The 18,500-nt window shown below is 42.4% G+C and overlaps 13 non-coding genes across 13 annotated transcripts; all 13 read right to left on the reverse strand.

Moving 5' to 3' along the window:
* Positions 1–85: 85 nt before the first annotated feature.
* trnam-cau (transfer RNA methionine (anticodon CAU)) lies at positions 86–159 on the reverse strand. The gene has a single exon. It is a non-coding gene; the product is annotated as a tRNA-Met (tRNA).
* A 517-nt stretch (positions 160–676) lies between these two features.
* Positions 677–749, reverse strand: trnam-cau (transfer RNA methionine (anticodon CAU)). Its single transcript has one exon. It is a non-coding gene; the product is annotated as a tRNA-Met (tRNA).
* Positions 750–1,445: 696 nt separating this feature from the next.
* Positions 1,446–1,519, reverse strand: trnam-cau (transfer RNA methionine (anticodon CAU)). The gene has a single exon. It is a non-coding gene; the product is annotated as a tRNA-Met (tRNA).
* Positions 1,520–1,830: 311 nt separating this feature from the next.
* trnam-cau (transfer RNA methionine (anticodon CAU)) lies at positions 1,831–1,903 on the reverse strand. The gene has a single exon. It is a non-coding gene; the product is annotated as a tRNA-Met (tRNA).
* Positions 1,904–8,432: 6,529 nt separating this feature from the next.
* Positions 8,433–8,505, reverse strand: trnam-cau (transfer RNA methionine (anticodon CAU)). Its single transcript has one exon. It is a non-coding gene; the product is annotated as a tRNA-Met (tRNA).
* A 312-nt stretch (positions 8,506–8,817) lies between these two features.
* On the reverse strand, positions 8,818–8,890 carry trnam-cau (transfer RNA methionine (anticodon CAU)). Its single transcript has one exon. It is a non-coding gene; the product is annotated as a tRNA-Met (tRNA).
* A 6,174-nt stretch (positions 8,891–15,064) lies between these two features.
* trnam-cau (transfer RNA methionine (anticodon CAU)) lies at positions 15,065–15,137 on the reverse strand. The gene has a single exon. It is a non-coding gene; the product is annotated as a tRNA-Met (tRNA).
* A 1,143-nt stretch (positions 15,138–16,280) lies between these two features.
* Positions 16,281–16,353, reverse strand: trnam-cau (transfer RNA methionine (anticodon CAU)). The gene has a single exon. It is a non-coding gene; the product is annotated as a tRNA-Met (tRNA).
* Positions 16,354–16,664: 311 nt separating this feature from the next.
* On the reverse strand, positions 16,665–16,737 carry trnam-cau (transfer RNA methionine (anticodon CAU)). The gene has a single exon. It is a non-coding gene; the product is annotated as a tRNA-Met (tRNA).
* A 312-nt stretch (positions 16,738–17,049) lies between these two features.
* On the reverse strand, positions 17,050–17,122 carry trnam-cau (transfer RNA methionine (anticodon CAU)). Its single transcript has one exon. It is a non-coding gene; the product is annotated as a tRNA-Met (tRNA).
* Positions 17,123–17,432: 310 nt separating this feature from the next.
* trnam-cau (transfer RNA methionine (anticodon CAU)) lies at positions 17,433–17,505 on the reverse strand. Its single transcript has one exon. It is a non-coding gene; the product is annotated as a tRNA-Met (tRNA).
* A 312-nt stretch (positions 17,506–17,817) lies between these two features.
* On the reverse strand, positions 17,818–17,890 carry trnam-cau (transfer RNA methionine (anticodon CAU)). Its single transcript has one exon. It is a non-coding gene; the product is annotated as a tRNA-Met (tRNA).
* Positions 17,891–18,201: 311 nt separating this feature from the next.
* Positions 18,202–18,274, reverse strand: trnam-cau (transfer RNA methionine (anticodon CAU)). Its single transcript has one exon. It is a non-coding gene; the product is annotated as a tRNA-Met (tRNA).
* Positions 18,275–18,500: the final 226 nt, after the last annotated feature.

Genomic DNA, 18,500 nt, shown 5'->3' on the forward strand with positions numbered 1-18,500 from the left:
AACGTGGAAAAAGCGGTTGTACAAGGATTCGTGCATACTCTCTTTACACCAATTTTAACTGAAGATGTTTGGGAAAAGGTAGTAATGGCCTGTATGAGGTTTGAACTCATGACCTTCAGATTATGAGACTGACGCGCTACCAACTGCGCAAACAAGGCCACATGCAAACTGTAAGCAAAGACTGAAAGGTGGAACGGTCCAATGGGCTCAAACCCGTACATGAAAATAGAATGGTTGAACAAATGTTGACAAACTGTCAAAGAAGTTGACTTTTTTGGACTGCAACTATGACGAAAGAAGACATTCCCCTTGAACACTTGCCCTGAATGAGGCTTGAACTCATGACCTTCAGGTTATGAGGTAAAAGGTGGGGAAGTAAAGCCAACACGTGGAAAAAGCGGTTGTGCATACTCTCTTTACACCAATTTTAACTGAAGATGTTTGGGAAAAAGGAGTCATGCCCTGTATGAGGATCGAACTCATGACCTTCAGATTATGAGATAGACGTGCTAACAAGGCCACATGCAAACTGGAAGCAAAGACTGAAAGGTGGAATGGTCCAATGGGCTCAAACTTACATGAATATAGGCTGGTTGAACGAATGTTGACAAGTTGTGAAAAAGTTGACTTTTTCAGACTGCAACTAGGACAAAAGAAGACATTACCCTTGAACACATGCCCTGTATGAGGTTTGAACTCATGACCTTCAGATTATGAGACTGACGCGCTACCAACTGCGCTAACAAGGCCACATGCAAACTGAAAGCAAAGACTGAAAAGTGGACGATTCAATTGGCTCAAACCCGTACATGAAAATAGACTGGTTGAACAAATGTTGACAAACTGTCCAAGAAATTGACTTTTTTGGACTTCAATTCGGACGAAAGAAGACATTACGCTTGAACACTTGCCCTGTATGAGGCTTGAACTCATGACCTTCAGATTATGAGGTACGAGGTGGGGAAGTATAGACAACACGTGGAAAAAGCAGTTGTACAAGGATTCGTGTAGACTCTCTTTAGACCAATTTTAACTGAAGATGTTTGGGAAAAGGTAGTAATTCCCTAGGTGAGGTTTGAACTCATGACCTTCAGATTATGAGACTGACGCGCTACAAACTGCGCTAACAAGGCCACATGCAAAATGGAATCAAAGACTGAAAGGTGGAATGGTCCAATGGGCTCAAACCCGTACATGAAAATAGAATGGTTGAACAAATGTTGACAAACTGTCCAAGAAGTTGACTTTTTTGGACTGCAACTATGATGAAAGAAGACATTCCCCTTGAACACTTGCCCTGAATGAGGCTTGAACTCATGACCATCAGATTATGAGGTAAGAGTTGGGGAAGGAAAGCCATAACGTGGAAAAAGCGGCTGTACAAGGATTCGTGCATACTCTCTTTACACCAATTTTAACTGAAGATGTTTGGGAAAAGGTATTAATGGCCTGTATGAGGTTTGAACTCATGACCTTCAGATTATGAGACTGACGCGCTACCAACTGCGCAAACAAGGCCACATGCAAACTGTAAGCAAAGACTGAAAGGTGGAACGGTCCAATGGGCTCAAACCCGTACATGAAAATAGAATGGTTGAACAAATGTTGACAAACTGTCCAAGAAGTTGACTTTTTTGGACTGCAACTATGACGAAAGAAGACATTCCCCTTGAACACTTGCCCTGAATGACGCTTGAACTCATGACCTTCAGATTATGAGGTAAGAGGTGGGGAAGTAAAGCCAACACGTGGAAAAAGCGGTTGTACAAGGATTCGTGCATACTCTCTTTACACCAATTTTAACTGAAAATGTTTGGGAAAAAGCAGTCATGCCCTGTATGAGGATCGAACTCATGACCTTCAGATTATGAGACTGACGCGCTACCAACTGCGCTAACAAGGCCACATGCAAACTGAAAGCAAAGACTAAAAGCAAAGACTGAAAGGTGGAATGGTCCAATGGGCTCAAACTCGTACATGAAAATACACTGGTTGAACAAATGTTGACAAACTGTCCAAGAAGTTGACTTTTTCGGACTGCAACTATGACGAAAGAAGACATTCCCCTTGAACACTTGCCCTGTATGAGGCTTGAACTCATGACCTTCAGATTATGAGGTAAGAGATGGGGAAGTAAAGCCAACATGTGGAAAAAGCAGTTGTACAAGGATTCGTGCATACTCTCTTTACACCAATTTTAACTGAAGATGTTTGGGAAAAGGTAGTAATGCCCTGTATGAGGTTTGAACTCATGACCTTCAGATTATGAGGTAAGGGGTGGGGAAGTAAAGCCAACACGTGGAAAAAGCGCTTGTACAAGCATTCATGCATACAATGGTACCTCGGTTCACGAACGCTTCAGCTCATGAACTTTTCGCCTCACGAACATTAAATTCGCGAGCATTTTGTCTCGGCTGACGAACTAGTTTTCGGCGGACGAACCAAATCTCGCGACACGAGAAATCACGAGAAGCTGACGCACGCTCGCGGCGTCCCAGTTCGTCGCCCCCTTTGTTTGAGTGCGGTCGTGGTTTGTGTTCAGTACACATTTTGGATCATTTTGGAGTACTTTTGGAGTGTACTTTTGCTACCATGGGACCGAAAAAGACCCCACAAAAGGCTAGTGTTAAGCCTAAGAAGACATTGAAGAAAATTACGGTCGAGCAGAAGAAGGAGATCATCGACAAACACGAACGAGGTGCGCGTTTGTCAGCATCAAGTGAGAGCATCAAGACCATGTTAGCAAAGTGGAGTGATGTGCAGGATTTTGTCGAACAGTACCATTCAGAAAAGACTGTGGCTATGAGAATCATCAACATGATGAATGATAATGTGATGCCTCAGTTTCGTAAGACCTTACAACTCAGAAAGCAACAGGTGTCAATTAAGAGGTTTTTAGTCAGCAACAAGGATAAAGAGTCTCCTAAGAAGTGTTGGCTGTTGGCTTGCAGGATTGAGAGTGCTGCATCTCTTGATGGTAAGATGGGGTTGGGACAACAGTACAGCTGTTAGGCCAAGATGTCTTGCTGGTGAGAGAAATGACATCTTTGAGTCAAAAGAACATCTACTGAGTGTGTTACTAGTAGAGTGGTGGGATGGAACAACACCAATTCGGCGGATGCTTGGACAGCCATTGCTGCGGCACACACTGCTTGGACACACTGGGGCAGGGCTCTGGCGACAGCATCAAGTTTCTTTGAGTAGTAGGCCACTGGTCGCATTTGTGTACCATGTTGTTGGAGTAGGACGGATGTCATGAATCCGTCTTTGCAGTCCACTGTTTGGGTGAACAGTTTCTTGTAGTCGGGTAGGCCCAAGGGGCCTGTGCTTGTGATGGTCTGTTTTATCTGATTGAACTTCTCATTAGCTTCTTTCGTCCATGTGATGGGATCGGCCAGGGCGATGTCTTCTTGGTAAATTAAATCCACCAGTGGTTGCGTTATTTCGGCGAAGTCCAGAACCCATAGACGGCAAAAGTTCACTAGGCCTAGGAAGGCCATCATCTGTCTTTTGGTCTTTGGTTTGGGGGCATCAAGGATAGCTTGTTTCCGATCAGAGGTTAGTTTTCTTCCTTCTGCCGATATGATGTGACCTAAGAAAACTACTTCGGTCTGAGTCCACTGTAGTTTGGTCAGTGAGGCTTTGTTTCCTGTCTTTGCCAGGTGTTGACACAGTTTCACTGCTTCTTCTTGATTTTCTTCTTTGGTTGGAGTGGCGATGAGAATGTCATCTACGTGAATCAAGATTTGAGTGGTTTCACTGTGTTCATGGAGGCTCAGACAGTTGTTGATTTCTTGAGAGAAAATAGTGGGGCTCTCTGCATAGCATTGGGGTAGTCTCGTATAGGTGTACTTCTTTTGATTAATGACGGGCAGACTCGTGCAATGGGATGGAAAAGAAGCCGTTGCTTAGATCAATTACTGTGAATCTGTTGTGGCTTCAGCGCATTGAGTAGAGTGTGGGGGTCGGGGACGCAGGGGGCTCTCTGTTTTACTGCCTGATTTACGGCTCTTAAGTCGTGGACCATTCGCCAGGTCGTGGTGTCTGCTTTCTTTACTGGAAAGATTGGAGTGTTACAAGTTACCTTGGGGGCTTCTATGAGCACTCCAGCTTTTACCATGTTCATGATTACTGGTGTGATTCCTTCTTTGGCATCAGGTTTGAGTGGGTATTGATTGATTCGTGGGCGATAGTTTGTTCTTGGTTCAATTGTTACTTCTGTGGCTGTGGTCATTAGGCCCACATCGTTTTTTGACGCTGACCACAGCTGAGGTGGTATTTGATCCATGGCGTCTTTTAGTGCCAGGATCGTGGTTTCCTCCGGATGTCATGTACTTAGGTGGGTGCTGGGGACAAATGTTGTCACCCAGTTTAGTTTTTTCCTCCAGACCACGTTTCCTGATGACATGATGCGTTTAAATCTTCCATCTTGACATGGAGTCCACGGGAGTCGTTGTTCGGATCATGTTACATCTCTTATTTTTGATCCTATGTCTTTCCATCTCCAGCCTGTTGGTTTTGCCAGTGAAATGTGGAAGGGAATGCCAAAGCCTTCATATGTGGTTAATGCATATATGTAATCTGGAAAGATTACTGTGGCTGCCATCCATCCTGCCTGTTCGTCCCAAATTAGGTCCTTTATTTGGGCCCGCATGGTTGTCAATCGGGACCATTGATCAAAGAAGTCTCTGTCCTCTTTGTTCGGGGCGAAGCGGATGGTGGAGTGAAGTGGGTACGTGGTTTGGGGCACCCAATTTGAATTTGGTAGGCTTTGTTCTGGCATCTGTTGCAGATTGTTTGTTACTGATGTTGGACCTTTTTGGATCGGATCCAGACTGTAGAATGGGCGTGGTTTGTCTTTTCCTTCTAGTACTAACATCTGCATTGGTGTTTCTTGTCCTCTTTTTGTCACGACCATGCTAGAGCCTTCGACCATTAATACAAGGCTCATGGTTTTTATCAAATCTCGTCCGATGAGGTTTTCAGGACAACGAGGCACGTAAACGAAAGTTTGATCTGGGTATTCTGTTCCGTCTTCATCAATAATGGTCAGTGGTTCGGTAAAGTAATGGATGGCTGGTCTACCTCCCACTCCTATGACCATTATTGTGCAACTTTTTGACAATTTGACACCTGTTGGTAGATCAGTGATCACGGAGGATTGTGCTCCTGAATCCACAATGAATTTCAATGTTGTAGTAAATGGCCCTAAGCCTAGTTTTCTTACTGCTGGGTCAATAGAGGACATCTGGCTAAACAGGACTGTCAGGTCAAGCACCTCGACGGTCGTTCTGGTGTCATCAGGGTTTTCATCACTTGACCTTTCCTGCTCGCGTCATTCGGTTGGATCCCAGTGGTCAGATTTTGGGGTCTCAATTTTTTGTTTGGAGCGGCAATCTCGGGCGAAGTGGCCGTACTTGCCACAATTGTAGCACACATCCTGTCTGGTGGCTGGTCGGCCTCTTCCTCTTCCGCGTCCACGTCCTCTACCCCGATTGGGTTGGTTTTGGTAGTAAATTGGTCCAGAAGGTGGAGGAGAGGCATGTTGAAAAAATGTGTGCATGGCATTGAAGACTGATGATTGCGCTTTTTGTCTTTTTAGGTCTTCAGCGTGTGAGGCCCAAGCTACGAGATCATTCACCGGGGCAGTTCTCCAGGTGTGGTAATGTTTCTTGATAAAATTGACTGTACCGTCCACTAGTCCATCCAGGAATGTTGCCCGCAGTAATGTTTGGTATGTGCTTTGTGCCTCAGTGCTTTCTTCGATGCCACCATGTAGTTTCAGTACGTCTTGGAGGCGGTCCACATATTTTTGTGCGCTTTCTTCAGGTTCTTGGCGGCATTGGCGGACTTTAGTTAAATCAGGTGGTTTCTTGAACACTGCGATGGCTCTTTCTAAAAGAGTATTTAGGGCGTTGTCTAGTTCTTGGCCTGGTTGGTAGACCTGGCCTTGTTGGTTGGCTGGAGCAAAGGCTCCTTGGAATCTTCCGACTCGATGTCCTGCGGTCAGACGTAGGACGCTTAGTAATTCATTGCCATTGAGGTGATAGGATCCATGTAGTTCTCTAATTGCAGCTGCCCATTTTTCAACGTTATCTTCAATGGGAGGAACTGATGCGCATGCGGCTACTTTTTCTTCTTCAGTCCATGGGCGATAGAGCAGCAAGGTCTGTGGATGGGCGGGTTGGCCAGGGTTTGGCATTCCATAAGCTGGGTTGGCTACAGCTACCATGGGATATGCTGCCACCTGCTGGATGTCTGGGTATAATTTTGTTGTTGCAGCCAGGACGTCTGCTGTTGGTTTGTTTGATCTTGTACGGCTTCCAATAGGAGGGGAGGCTCCGTCCCCAAAACTCGTGGAGGTGGAGTTTGGGGAGGAGGTAGACGGGGTAGGCGGTTCCCGCTGTTGGTTGACGTTTACTTCCTCTTCTGGATCATTTTGCTGTTGCACTTCAGCTGGTGCATTTCCGTTGTCTCTTCGTCTGGCGCCGGTTTCTTTCTGTATTTTCCTTTTTTCTTTTCTCACTTTCCAAAATGCTTTCTGCCCTCATTTTACACTGTTTTATCCACACTTCAACAGCACGTAGTTATGCTTCCAATTTTTCTACATTCTTTCCCTTTTTAATCTTCTTTGCTCTTTTCTCCACTAAACTTTTCTTAACTTCCTCTTTGTTCCTGACATCTCTCAAAGACGGGTTAAAATCATACTTGGTCACCCAGGATTCCAGATACTTGCACGCATTAGCGTCAAAGCTTGCAATAAACTTAACATCCTGGTGTTGTTCTATTTCTTTTCTCAATGACTGGCCCATTGTTTCTACTCCGGAGCGGGCAGCAGTTACTCCCTTTCCTTATCACACACACACACACACTCACACACACACACACACACGCACACACGCACACACACACACACACACACACACACACACGCACACACACACACACACACACACACACACACACACACTCTTTTCTGTGGTGCACCATTTTCTAATTTAAAACCATGTTTTGTGTTTTAGGCGATTATTTTTAATCGCAGTCAGTTCTGTTCTGACCTGATAAATCTTAGTTATATTGAACACAGATATTTTGGTAAACAATGAGTGGGGAGGTGTAAATTATTACGTATTTACGGCAACGTTTAATTTCCTCTACCCGGGCACCCGAAAACTACACTTTTATTTAACAAGTTAAAAACTAGTCAATAAAAGTATTATGGATCTCATCTAATAAAACCGTGATCCCTTTGATGCCCGGATCATATATACCATGGGTTTTTCTATCTTCACGGGCCAACGCCCAAGCGCTTTGCTTTTACTCCCCACTTTTCTATTTTATGTTACTTCTACAGTATATTTAGTGTTCCTTTTTCAAACTTTTGTGTAAATCGTGATAATTAAACAGCATAATACCTGTTAGTCCTCAGTGCCGGTCTGGTTCGCAGGACCCGGTGTCCGGGCGAACAGCCGGGGCCGGAGCGGGGAGACCCGTCCCGCAAGGGGAGACGCTGTCGACAGATTCTCGGTGTCCTCGGTTCGGCGGCGGTCGTCCGTCCAGATGCAGGTCCCGGGTTTCGGCACCAGTTAAATGTTGGGTCTGATATTACAGATCCCCTTAGTTACCGACCGTGCACAAAGGAAAAACGAGGCAGAGGCTGTGCTTTGTTTCAATGCAACCGCGGCTGGGGAGAGAAGGGGAGACGTGAGACGTTGACTCACGCTCGGCTCCGTCCGACTTCCTCTCCTCCCCCGGCCACAAGTCGCTTTTATTACAGTTAAGTTTCAGTTTCATTTTCATATAAACATGGTTAAGTTTCTGTTTTCATATGTCATGGAAAAACACAGAACAGTTTGAGCAAGTTGAGCTGCGCCTTAGGCGCCGCCTCTAAACGACAGTTGATAATATAAAAACATGAAAATATATACAGGATATTCTTTAAAATACACATAATGTTAAGACTACTGTTTTAAGCAACTTCACAGAAGCAAAGAAGAGAAGCCACACCGGAGGACTCTCCTTCCAAACAGTAACTCCCTCCCTCCCTCCCTCCCTCCTCCTCCCACTCCATTCCATCAAGCCTTCAACTACTGTACCATCACAAAGGCAAGTTGCAAGTTTTGCAAATAAAAACACTTTATTATACAGTACAGTGTATTTCTTTAATTACAATACAATAGCACATTTATTATACATAAAATAAGGTATATTTAGTGTAGTTTTAAGGCTTTTTTAGTAGAAAATTGTGTTTTATGGGGACCTGGGAAAGGATTATTCTCATTTCAATGGTTTCCTATGGGAAATACTTGTTTGGAAGACGAACTTTTCGGCTCACGTACTCTCTGTGGGAACCAATTAAGTTTGTGAGCCAAGGTACCACTGTACTCTCTTTACACCAATTTTAACTGAAGATGTTTGGGAAAAGGTAGTAATGCCCTGTATGAGGTTTGAATTCATGACCTTCAGATTATGAGACTGACGCACTACCAACTGCGCTAACAAGGCCACATGCAAACTGGAAGCAAAGACTGAAAGGTGGAATGGTCCAATGGGCTCAAACTCGTACATGAATATAGGCTGGTTGAACGAATGTTGAAAAGTTGTCAAAAAAGGTGACTTTTTCGGACTGCAACTAGGACGAAAGAAGACATTACCCTTGAACACTTGCCCTGTATGAGGCTTGAACTCATGACCTTCAGATTATGGAGTAAAAGTTGGGGAAGTAAAGCCAAAACGTGGAAAAAGCGGTTGTACAAGGATTTGTGTATACTCTATTTGCACCATTTTTAACTGAAGATGTTTGGGAAAAGGTAGTAATGCCCTGTATGAGGCTCGAACTCGTGACCTTCAGATTATGAGACTGACGCGCTACCAACTGCGCTAACAAGGCCACATGCAAACCCAAAGCAAAGACTGAAACGTGGAATGGTCCAATGGGCTCAAACCCGTACATGAAAATAGACTGGTTAAACAAATGTTGACAAACTGTCCAAGAAGTTTACTTTTTTGGACTGCAAATATGACGAAAGAAGACATTCCCCTTGAACACTTGCCCTGAATGAGGCTTGAACTCATCACCTTCAGATTATGAGGTAAGAGGTGGGGAAGTAAAGTCAACATGTGGAAAAAGCAGTTGTACAAGCATACTCTCTTTATACTACTACTGACATGTTATAACCTAAATACTGTTGGGGCAGATTTTAATGTTTTCAGTCGAGTGAGGGTCATTGGTCGGGGTCATTATTTCAAAGCAAAGTCAACTGGACCAATACGAGCGGGACACAGATCTCTTCAAAACAAACCCCCACCAACAAAGACCACCACCAGAGGGGCGTGATGCAGCCATCGTCACAAAATGTACCTGACTCCACCTACTGGCCTACCACAACCTGATGGAGAGCAGAGGTTTCTGGCGCCACCTGGTGGAAAGTTTCCACAATGACTGCACCCTGAACTCATATACAAATGTGATAAAAGAAAACTGTTCCACTACCCAATGCACACAATGACTGCACCCTGAACTCACATGCAAAAGTCTTAAATGAAAAACTGCTCCAATGCTTCCTTAATGCATTCCTGCGTCCCGAACTGTCCTGTGAAAAACTGCTCCACTATGATGGTGACTCATGATGTTTCCTTGAGTTAGTGATATCAGACCATATGATGTGATACTGACTGTTTACACTGCACTCTATATTTTGACAGATATAAGGTGATAACATTTACAGTAAAACATTACGTAAATAGAACGAACTGATTGACAACACTCTATACACACAGATTTATTATATTTTAAAACTTTTGATGTTTATTTGGATTTGATCTGATTTGTTTATCTCTGTCTATTTTAAAACAGTCAGCTTTTTGGACAAACATCAACAAGGGGGACTAGCAAGCTTAATGGTAACATTAAAACTAAGGGCAACTTTATGTATTAATAATATTTGATGGATTGGCTGAAAACTGAGATTCTTTGTAAAATTCATTGGCTTAAGCTACAATATTTTTATAGTACAAAAGATAATACAGGTAAATTTCGTGTGGTTTCAGAAATTGAAAATAGCTAATGTGAATAAAGATAAGATACAATTTATTTCAATCTTAATTATTATATTTTACGCTTATTGAATTTAGTCTTTTAATATTTTCCAAATTCTCTTTTGAAATTTAAATAGTTGCTTGGGACGCATTGTTGAATTTACTGGTTAAATGTAAAATTTTCCCCTCTTTTTAAACAAAAACGCAAGCAAAATTTATTTACTGCAGAACTTGTATATTATTAGAGTCTGAAAAATTCTCTAAGTCGATTTTTTCAGATGGGGGAATTATTGGTCGGTCTGGGTATATCGTCGCGAAGGACACAAACAGTCCATGTTGAATTAAATAAATATAAAATTAAAAGTTAGTCTTAATGTGATAATTATAGATAGTCCGTGAGAATGAATTTTACAGGAGGACAATTGGGGATTTCCTTAACCATGGAGAAGGAGTAAGTTTTGGCAGAGACGGCGAAAATAAGGTGAATATGTTCCATTTCTATTTTCCCCTGGGGCCCTGGGGTTAGATGTTTTTTTTTTTTTATTATTTGTTGGCGAAAGTTGCATCTATTTAATGGCTGGAAGCACATTCATGCTATTTCTATAACAGTAAATATTATAATAAAACATTTCAATAATCATTATATTCTGTAAACAAAATTGGCCTCGTCAGATTTTAATTGGCTAAGATTTTCATTTTTGCATTAATGAATGTGCTCAGGTCATTTAAGTCAGCCAAAGGCTGGATCCTAATTGAATGTCACAACAAACAGAATTTTTTCCCACAGGACAGGCCTACAGAACTTTACTAACATTTACTAACTCCTAACTAATAATACTACCAAAATGCTCTTTCAAAAAGAAGGGATGTGAATAAATGTTTATTAGTGACTAAATTAAAATATTTTGCACCCAGATGAGGTGATGAAAAGGTCAATCTAGTCCAGTCCACGGGGCACCTGGTTCCACAGCTTGTCTATCAGACCAGCCGGAGGTCCGCCCTCTACTCAACCCCCACCTTCAGGAGCCAGCCACCAGCGGGAGCCAACTGAGAAACCAGTCAACTGCTCCAGTGACCAGACGTGCCAGCTGAGAGGCCATTCAACTGCTTCCAGTTTCCACCAGACGACCTGAGGATTACCCAATGGAGAGAGGAGGAATGTGTCCCTTTTCCAGGGCGTTCCACAAAGAATGAGTCACACCTTGGGCCCGGTGATCATCTCTGGCAGTTGATGTGGGTTCTAAAAGAGCTGAAGGATCCATCCATCCATCCATTCCCTTGACCGCTTGTCCTCACAAGGATTGTGAGGGTACTGGAGCCTATCCCAACTGGCTTCGGGCAGTAGGCGGGGTGCAACCTGAACAGGTTGCCAGCCAATCGCAAAGCTGAAGGACTCGGTTTAAAAAAACAAACGCAAGAACGAAAACGGAACTGACAAACGTCAACAAAAACTTCCCTAGCCCAAACGACAACAAGTCTTCAATCGCGTCTCCAATTGCACGTACATAATGACACTCTTTCTCATACTGACTGTCATGCCAATTTGCTATTTTTGGGATCCCCCACCACAATTTTTGAACATAATCACAACACATTGTCTTTATATATGATATGCTTATTTTACTGAAAAAAAAATATTTTGATGAATCACATTGTTTTGACATATGACTGACCTGCTAAAAAGAATGTTTTCATTTTTCTCTTCTTCCTATGTTGCACCTGCCATTGCGATGATGAAGATCCCGCTGGAATCCTTTGGTAAAAATGTTTAAATATTTAGTTATTGGGCTTTATTTTAAATAAGCCCAAAGGGTGGACTGATAGATATTATAACATTTTTAATTTCTTCATTTCATATATTAACCATTGTTATACATTATTAACACTTTAATTCTTTATTAACCATGTTGAAATGTTTTATAAAGGTAGAGTAGTGTTGCACTCAGTATAATTTGACCTTAACTCTTTCACTGCCAGACGTTTTCAGAAACGGGTTGTCCCCACTGCCAGCCGATTTAAGCATTTTGAGTGATCTTTCAAGGTCCACAGAAAATGTTGTGTTTGGACTATGGAAACACACATACTACCAAATGAAAGATTGGACTCTCATCTTTCATCAGAAAGTTTCTTTCTGCCTTATTCCGTTCTTCAGTAATCAACAATAGAAAATGGTTACTTTCACCGAAATTCTCTGTTTTGAAACAAAAAACGGAGAAAAAGAGCTTTTTGTGAAACGATGTTATTTCATGCACTCTAGTGAATTGTACACTTCTTTTTGTCCATGAATGATGCCACAAACACCTAAATAGTGCTTTACTTCTGTAAAACGCTTTCACCAACAATGAAAAAGTGTTTTTTGATTGCAAAATACGTTTATTTCCATTCAACAGTGTAACAATTTGACAAAACAATTTCGCAAACTATTTACAAATGTGTGCAACTGTGGTACTACTTACAATTATGTGGATGTTTCAAATACAGTTTTTCCTTTTGTAACGCTCTCTTGCGTGCAAGGAGACGCCAGGACTCGCACAACAGTTTACTTTCACTTTCGCATTGGTCCGTTTTGCGTGCAAACGTTACACTTTCTTGACGGCCTTTTATTCCCCGGAAAAAGCAAGTAGCAGACTGTACCCACTACTCCGATGAATATGCATTGGACTCGGGGCACTCTCCGTCGTCCGATCGAACGTCCGCCTGTGCGTGCTCAGTTGCGCTCCGCGTTACGACACCGTCATAGCCGCCACGTCAGCGGTTCCAATTTCGCCGTCAAGCTCGGATTCACCTTCATCATCATCGATGATGATCATCGTCGTCATCAATGTACTATTTTAGCGTTGGTCGATGCCTTTCGTCTTGTAAGTGTAGAGCTGCTTGCAAACGCTCGCCATTGCCCGTTCCCTCCTCCATCTAGCTCCATCTAATGTCTTCTACTGCCGCGTCAATGCTTCCCAACCACGGAGTCACCACCCTCATCTTCATCATCGATGATGATCATCGTCGTCAACAATGTGCTCTTTCAGCGATGCTTTTGGTCTTTGAAAAAAACGGCTCGGGCGTGAGCTCCTCGCGACCGGCCGCCATTTTTCCTTTGTCTTCCATTCTCATCTCCTGCTCGACGCTCTAGCTCCGCCTCTACTGACGCCCACCCGATCTTGTCAAAAGAGAGTCATCGCTGCCCTCTAGGGGCCAAAAATATTCATAAGGCACAACAGACAGGCTGGAAACTTTCACCAGACATGCGGAAGGGTTTCCTCTACCCGTTTCAAAAAAAAAAAAAAAATCATTGGATGACGTCTTTTGACGTCATTGGCAGTGCTCCGTAGGTTTTTACTTGACATCTTTAAACATCAGTGGCAGTGAAAGAGTGAAGATGGGACATACTATTTAGTCTAAAAAAGTTCCTTCTCAGCGTTTTGTGCGAAAACACATTTGGTCCTTGAGAACAGAATCTGTTTGGATCACCACACCTGACTCTGTTTTCGCCATCGCTCATGGAAAAATACCCAGAGAGTATGTTTTGTCTACAAATGAAAGAGAGGAGGTCTTTTTAACTATAAGAAACCGTTGTGCACGCGGAAGAGCTACATTAGACGCTCTGAATCCCACCTAAGTGATGAATTAGAGGCTGTTATCTGTCCAGAGATCTCTGACTGATGAAAAATCATTTTTGCAAAGGTGTATTTTTCTTACATTAAATCTATCTTCATTTTTGGAACACGCAAAGAGGACAAAATAATTGTATTCCTCTTTCAAAGGCCACATGTAACCTGAAAGCAAAGACTGAAACGTGGAATGGTCCAATGGGCTCAAACTCGTACATGAATATAGGCTGGTTGAACGAACGTTGAAAAGTTGTCAAAAAAGTTTACTTTTTCGGACTGCAACTAGGACGAAAGAAGACATTACCCTTGAACACTTGCCCTGTATGAGGCTTGAACTCATGACCTTCAGATTATGAGGTAAGAGTTGGGGAAGTAAAGCCAAAACGTGGAAAAAGCAGTTGTACAAGGATTTGTGCATACTCTCTTTACACCAATTTTAACTGAAGATGTTTGGGAAAAGGTAGTAATGCCCTGTATGAGGTTTGAACTCATGACCTTGAAGACATTTAACATTTTCAATTTGATGTTTTACTGTTTTTGAATTTACTTATAGGCATATCAATGTGATATAATCATGAGTGTTTAAAAGAATACAGTGGGATGGTGATTTTGTGAACTTTATTTGATCTTTGTACCCTCAAATGCTGTTGGAGGGGCAATGTGCATGATGTTGTCAGAGTTTCTTGACACTTAGGGACTGAAGGTCTGGGGTCAGATTTTGATGACTTCTGTTCCCCCAATCAAGAAGGGGAACTGTATAAAGATGTCTGTTTACCATCAACCTTACACCTTTGTTCAATCTAGGAGATGACATGTCTGCCCTTTGTTCAATCAAGAGCCGGGAGGAGGAACCTTTTATCTTTTTTGTATAAATGTGTCGATGTTCTGTAAATTGTCACACACTTGGGATCATCACGTTGCATTCTGATGTGATGTCCTGACTGTGTCTTTAGAGGCCTCTAAATAAATTCTTGCAAGAAAACTTCTTCATCAGATCCTGAATACAATTATTTGGACACGCAAAGATTACACTTAATATAGTAATTTAATATTCCTTCAACCTTCAGATTATGAGACTGACGCGTTACCAACTGCGCTAACAAGGCTACTACATGCAAACTGAAAGCAAAGACTGAAACGTGGAATGGTCCAATGGGCTCAAACCCGTACATGAAAATAGACTGGTTAAACAAATGTTGACAAACTGTCCAAGAAGTTGACTTTTTTGGACTGCAAATATGACGAAAGAAGACATTCCCCTTGAACACTTGCCCTGAATGAGGCTTGAACTCATGACCTTCAGATTATGAGGTAAAAGGTGGGGAAGTAAAGCCAACACATGGAAAAAGCAGTTGTACAAGCATTCATGAATACTCTCTTTACACCAATTTTAACTAAAAATGTTTGGGAAAAGGTAGTAATGCCCTGTATGAGGTTTGAACTCATGACCTTCAGATTATGAGACTGACGCGCTACCAACTGCGCTAACAAGGCCACATGCAAACTGGAAGCAAAGACTGAAAGGTGGAATGGTCCAATGGGCTGAAACTCGTACATGAATATAGGCTGGTTGAACGAATGTTGAAAAGTTGTCAAAAAAGTTGACTTTTTTGGACTGCAACTAGGACGAAAGAAGACATTACCCTTGAACACTTGCCCTGTATGAGGCTTGAACTCATGACCTTCAGATTATGAGGTACGAGGTGGGGAAGTAAAGCCAGCACGTGAAAAAGCAGTTGTACAAGGATTTGTGTATACAGACGCTCCCCTACTTACGAACATTCGAGTTACGAACAACGGTACATACGAACATGTCTGCGCGCATGTCAAAAAATGTTCGGAAAGAGATGCTGTAAGTTAGATTTTGTATTGCGCACCTTTTTCCGAGTACTGTAGTGCTTCTTTTCGCCGCTAATACCGACGCTTGGCGCTGTGAGAGCTCACCCAGCATTGGAGGCTCAGCAACGTGTCGAGGAGGAGGAAGAAGAAGAAACGCCTGTCGCTCATAGATAAAGCCATCGCACTCTTCGAGCAGCAAGACCCAAATATTGAACGTTGCACAAAGGTTGCAAATCAATTGAATGATGCCATACAGTGCTACCGCATCATTTATGATGAAAAAAGAAGAAAACTGTGCAATCGTCGTTAGATCGCTTCTTTCGGCCAGTTTCTAGTAAATCCTCCAAGGAAGATAATCATCAACCCTCATCTTCTTCTCCTCGACCCTCAACTTCTTCTGACATTGAAGTTACGGAGGAGGAAGTAAATTTTGAAGCCCATTCCAGCGACGACGAAGAACCTCTCATGATATAAAATGCTCCTCTTCCTCCTCCTCCATCAAATCCTTAAGCATCGAGTACATCTTCCAAAAGTAAGTTAAACTTCATTTTATTTATCTTATTACGTACATGTACATACTGTGTGTGTCTCTCGCTCTCTCTCTCTAACATACGTAGTACAGTACTGTACGTATTCTCTTTAAACATAAATTATAATACAAACTATAGCACTGAAGCAACTTACGAACAAATTCACCTTACGAACGATCGCTAGGAACATAACTCGTTCGTAAGTTGGGGAGCGTCTGTACTCTCTTTACACCAATTTTAACTTTAGATGATTGGGAAAACGCAGTCATGCCCTGTATGAGGATCGAACTCATGACCTTCAGATTATGAGACTGACGCACTACCAACTGCGCTAACAAGGCCACATGCAAACTGGAAGCAAAGACTGAAAAGTGGATGGTTCCATTGGCTCAAACCCGTACATGAAAATAGACTGGTTAAACAAATGTTGACAAACTGTCCAAGAAGTTGACTTTTTTGAACTGCAACTATGACGAAAGAAGACATTCCCCTTGAACACTTGCCCTGTATGAGGATTGAACTCATGACCTTCAGATTATGAGGTAAGAGGTGGGGAAGTAAAGCCAACACGTGGAAAAAGCGGTTGTACAAGGATTCGTGCATACTCTCTTTACACCAATTTTAACTGAAGATGTTTGGGAAAAGGTAGTAACGCCCTGTATGAGGTTTGAACTCATGACCTTCAGATTATGAGACTGACGCGCTACCAACTGCGCTAACAAGGCCACATGAAAACTGGAAGCAAAGAATGAAAGGTGGAATGGTCCAATGGGCTCAAACTCGTACATGAATATAGGCTGGTTGAACGAATGTTGAAAAGTTGTCAAAAAAGGTGACTTTTTCAGACTGCAAGTAGGACGAAAGAAGACATTACCCTTGAACACTTGCCCTGTATGAGGCTTGAACTCATGACCTTCAGATTATGAGGTAAGAGTTGGAGAAGTAAAGCCAACACGTGGAAAAAGCGGTTGTACAAGGATTTGTGCATACTCTCTTTACACCATTTTTAACTGAAGATGTTTGGGAAAAGGTAGTAATGCCCTGTATGACGTTTGAACTCATGACCTTCAGATTATGAGATTGATGCGCTACCAACTGTGCTAACAAGGCCACATGCAAACTGGAAGCAAAGACTGAAAAGTGGATGGTTCCATTGGCTCAAACCTGTACATGAAAATAGGCTGGTTGAACAAATGTTGACAAACTGTCCAAGAAGTTGACTTTTTCGGACTGCAACTAGGACGAAAGAAGACATTACCCTTGAACACTTGCGTGTATAAGGCTTGAACTCATGACCTTCAGATTATGAGGTAAGAGGTGGGGAAGTAAAGCCAACACGTGGAAAAAGCACTTGTACAAGGATTCGTGCATACTCTCTTTACACCAATTTTAACTGAAGATGTTTGGGAAAAGGTAGTAATGCCCTGTATGAGGTTTGAACTCATGACCTTCAGATTATGAGACTGACACGCTACCAACTGCGCTAACAAGGCTACATGCAAACTGGAAGCAAAGACTGAAAGGTGGAATGGTCCAATGGGTTCAAACTCGTAAATGAATATAGGCTGGTTGAACGAATGTTGAAAAGTTGTCAAAAAAGTTGACTTTTTCGGACTGCAACTAGGACGAAAGAAGACATTACCCTTGAACACTTGCCCTATATGAGGCTTGAACTCATGACCTTCAGATTATGAGGTAAGAGTTGGGGAAGTAAAGCCAAAATTTGGAAAAAGCGGTTGTTCAAGGATTTGTGCATACTCTCTTTACACCATTTTTAACTGAAGATGTTTGGGAAAAGGTAGTAACGCCCTGTATGAGGCTCGAACTCATGACCTTCAGATTATGAGACTGACGCGCTACCAACTGTGCTAACAAGGCCACATGCAAACTGGAAGCAAAGACTGAAAAGTGGATGGTTCCATTGGCTCAAACCCGTACATGAAAATAGACTGTTTAAACAAATGTTGACAAACTGTCCAAGAAGTTGACTTTTTTGGACTGCAACTATGACAAAAGAAGACATTCCCCTTGAACACTTGCCCTGTATGAGGCTTGAACTCATGACCTTTAGATTATGAGGTAAGAGGTGGGGAAGTAAAACCAACACGTGGAAAAAGCGGTTATACAAGGATTCGTGCATACTCTCTTTACACCAATTTTAACTGAAAATGTTTGGGAAAACACAGTCATGCCCTGTATGAGGATCAAACTCATGACCTTCAGAGTATGAGACTGACGCGCTACCAACTGCGCTAACAAGGCCACATGCAACCAGGAAGCATAGACTGAAAGGTGGAATGGTCGAATGGGCTCAAACTTACATGAATATAGGCTGGTTGAACGAATGTTGAAAAGCTGTCAAAAAAATTAACTTTTTCGGACTGCAACTTGGACGAAAGAAGACATTACCCTTGAAGACTTGCTTGTATAAGGCTTGAACTCATGACCTTCAGATTATGAGGTAAGAGGTGGGGAAGTAAAGCCAACA

This window comes from Vanacampus margaritifer, chromosome 3 (assembly GCF_051991255.1).
Source record: "Vanacampus margaritifer isolate UIUO_Vmar chromosome 3, RoL_Vmar_1.0, whole genome shotgun sequence".
NCBI classification, from domain to species: domain Eukaryota; kingdom Metazoa; phylum Chordata; class Actinopteri; order Syngnathiformes; family Syngnathidae; genus Vanacampus; species Vanacampus margaritifer.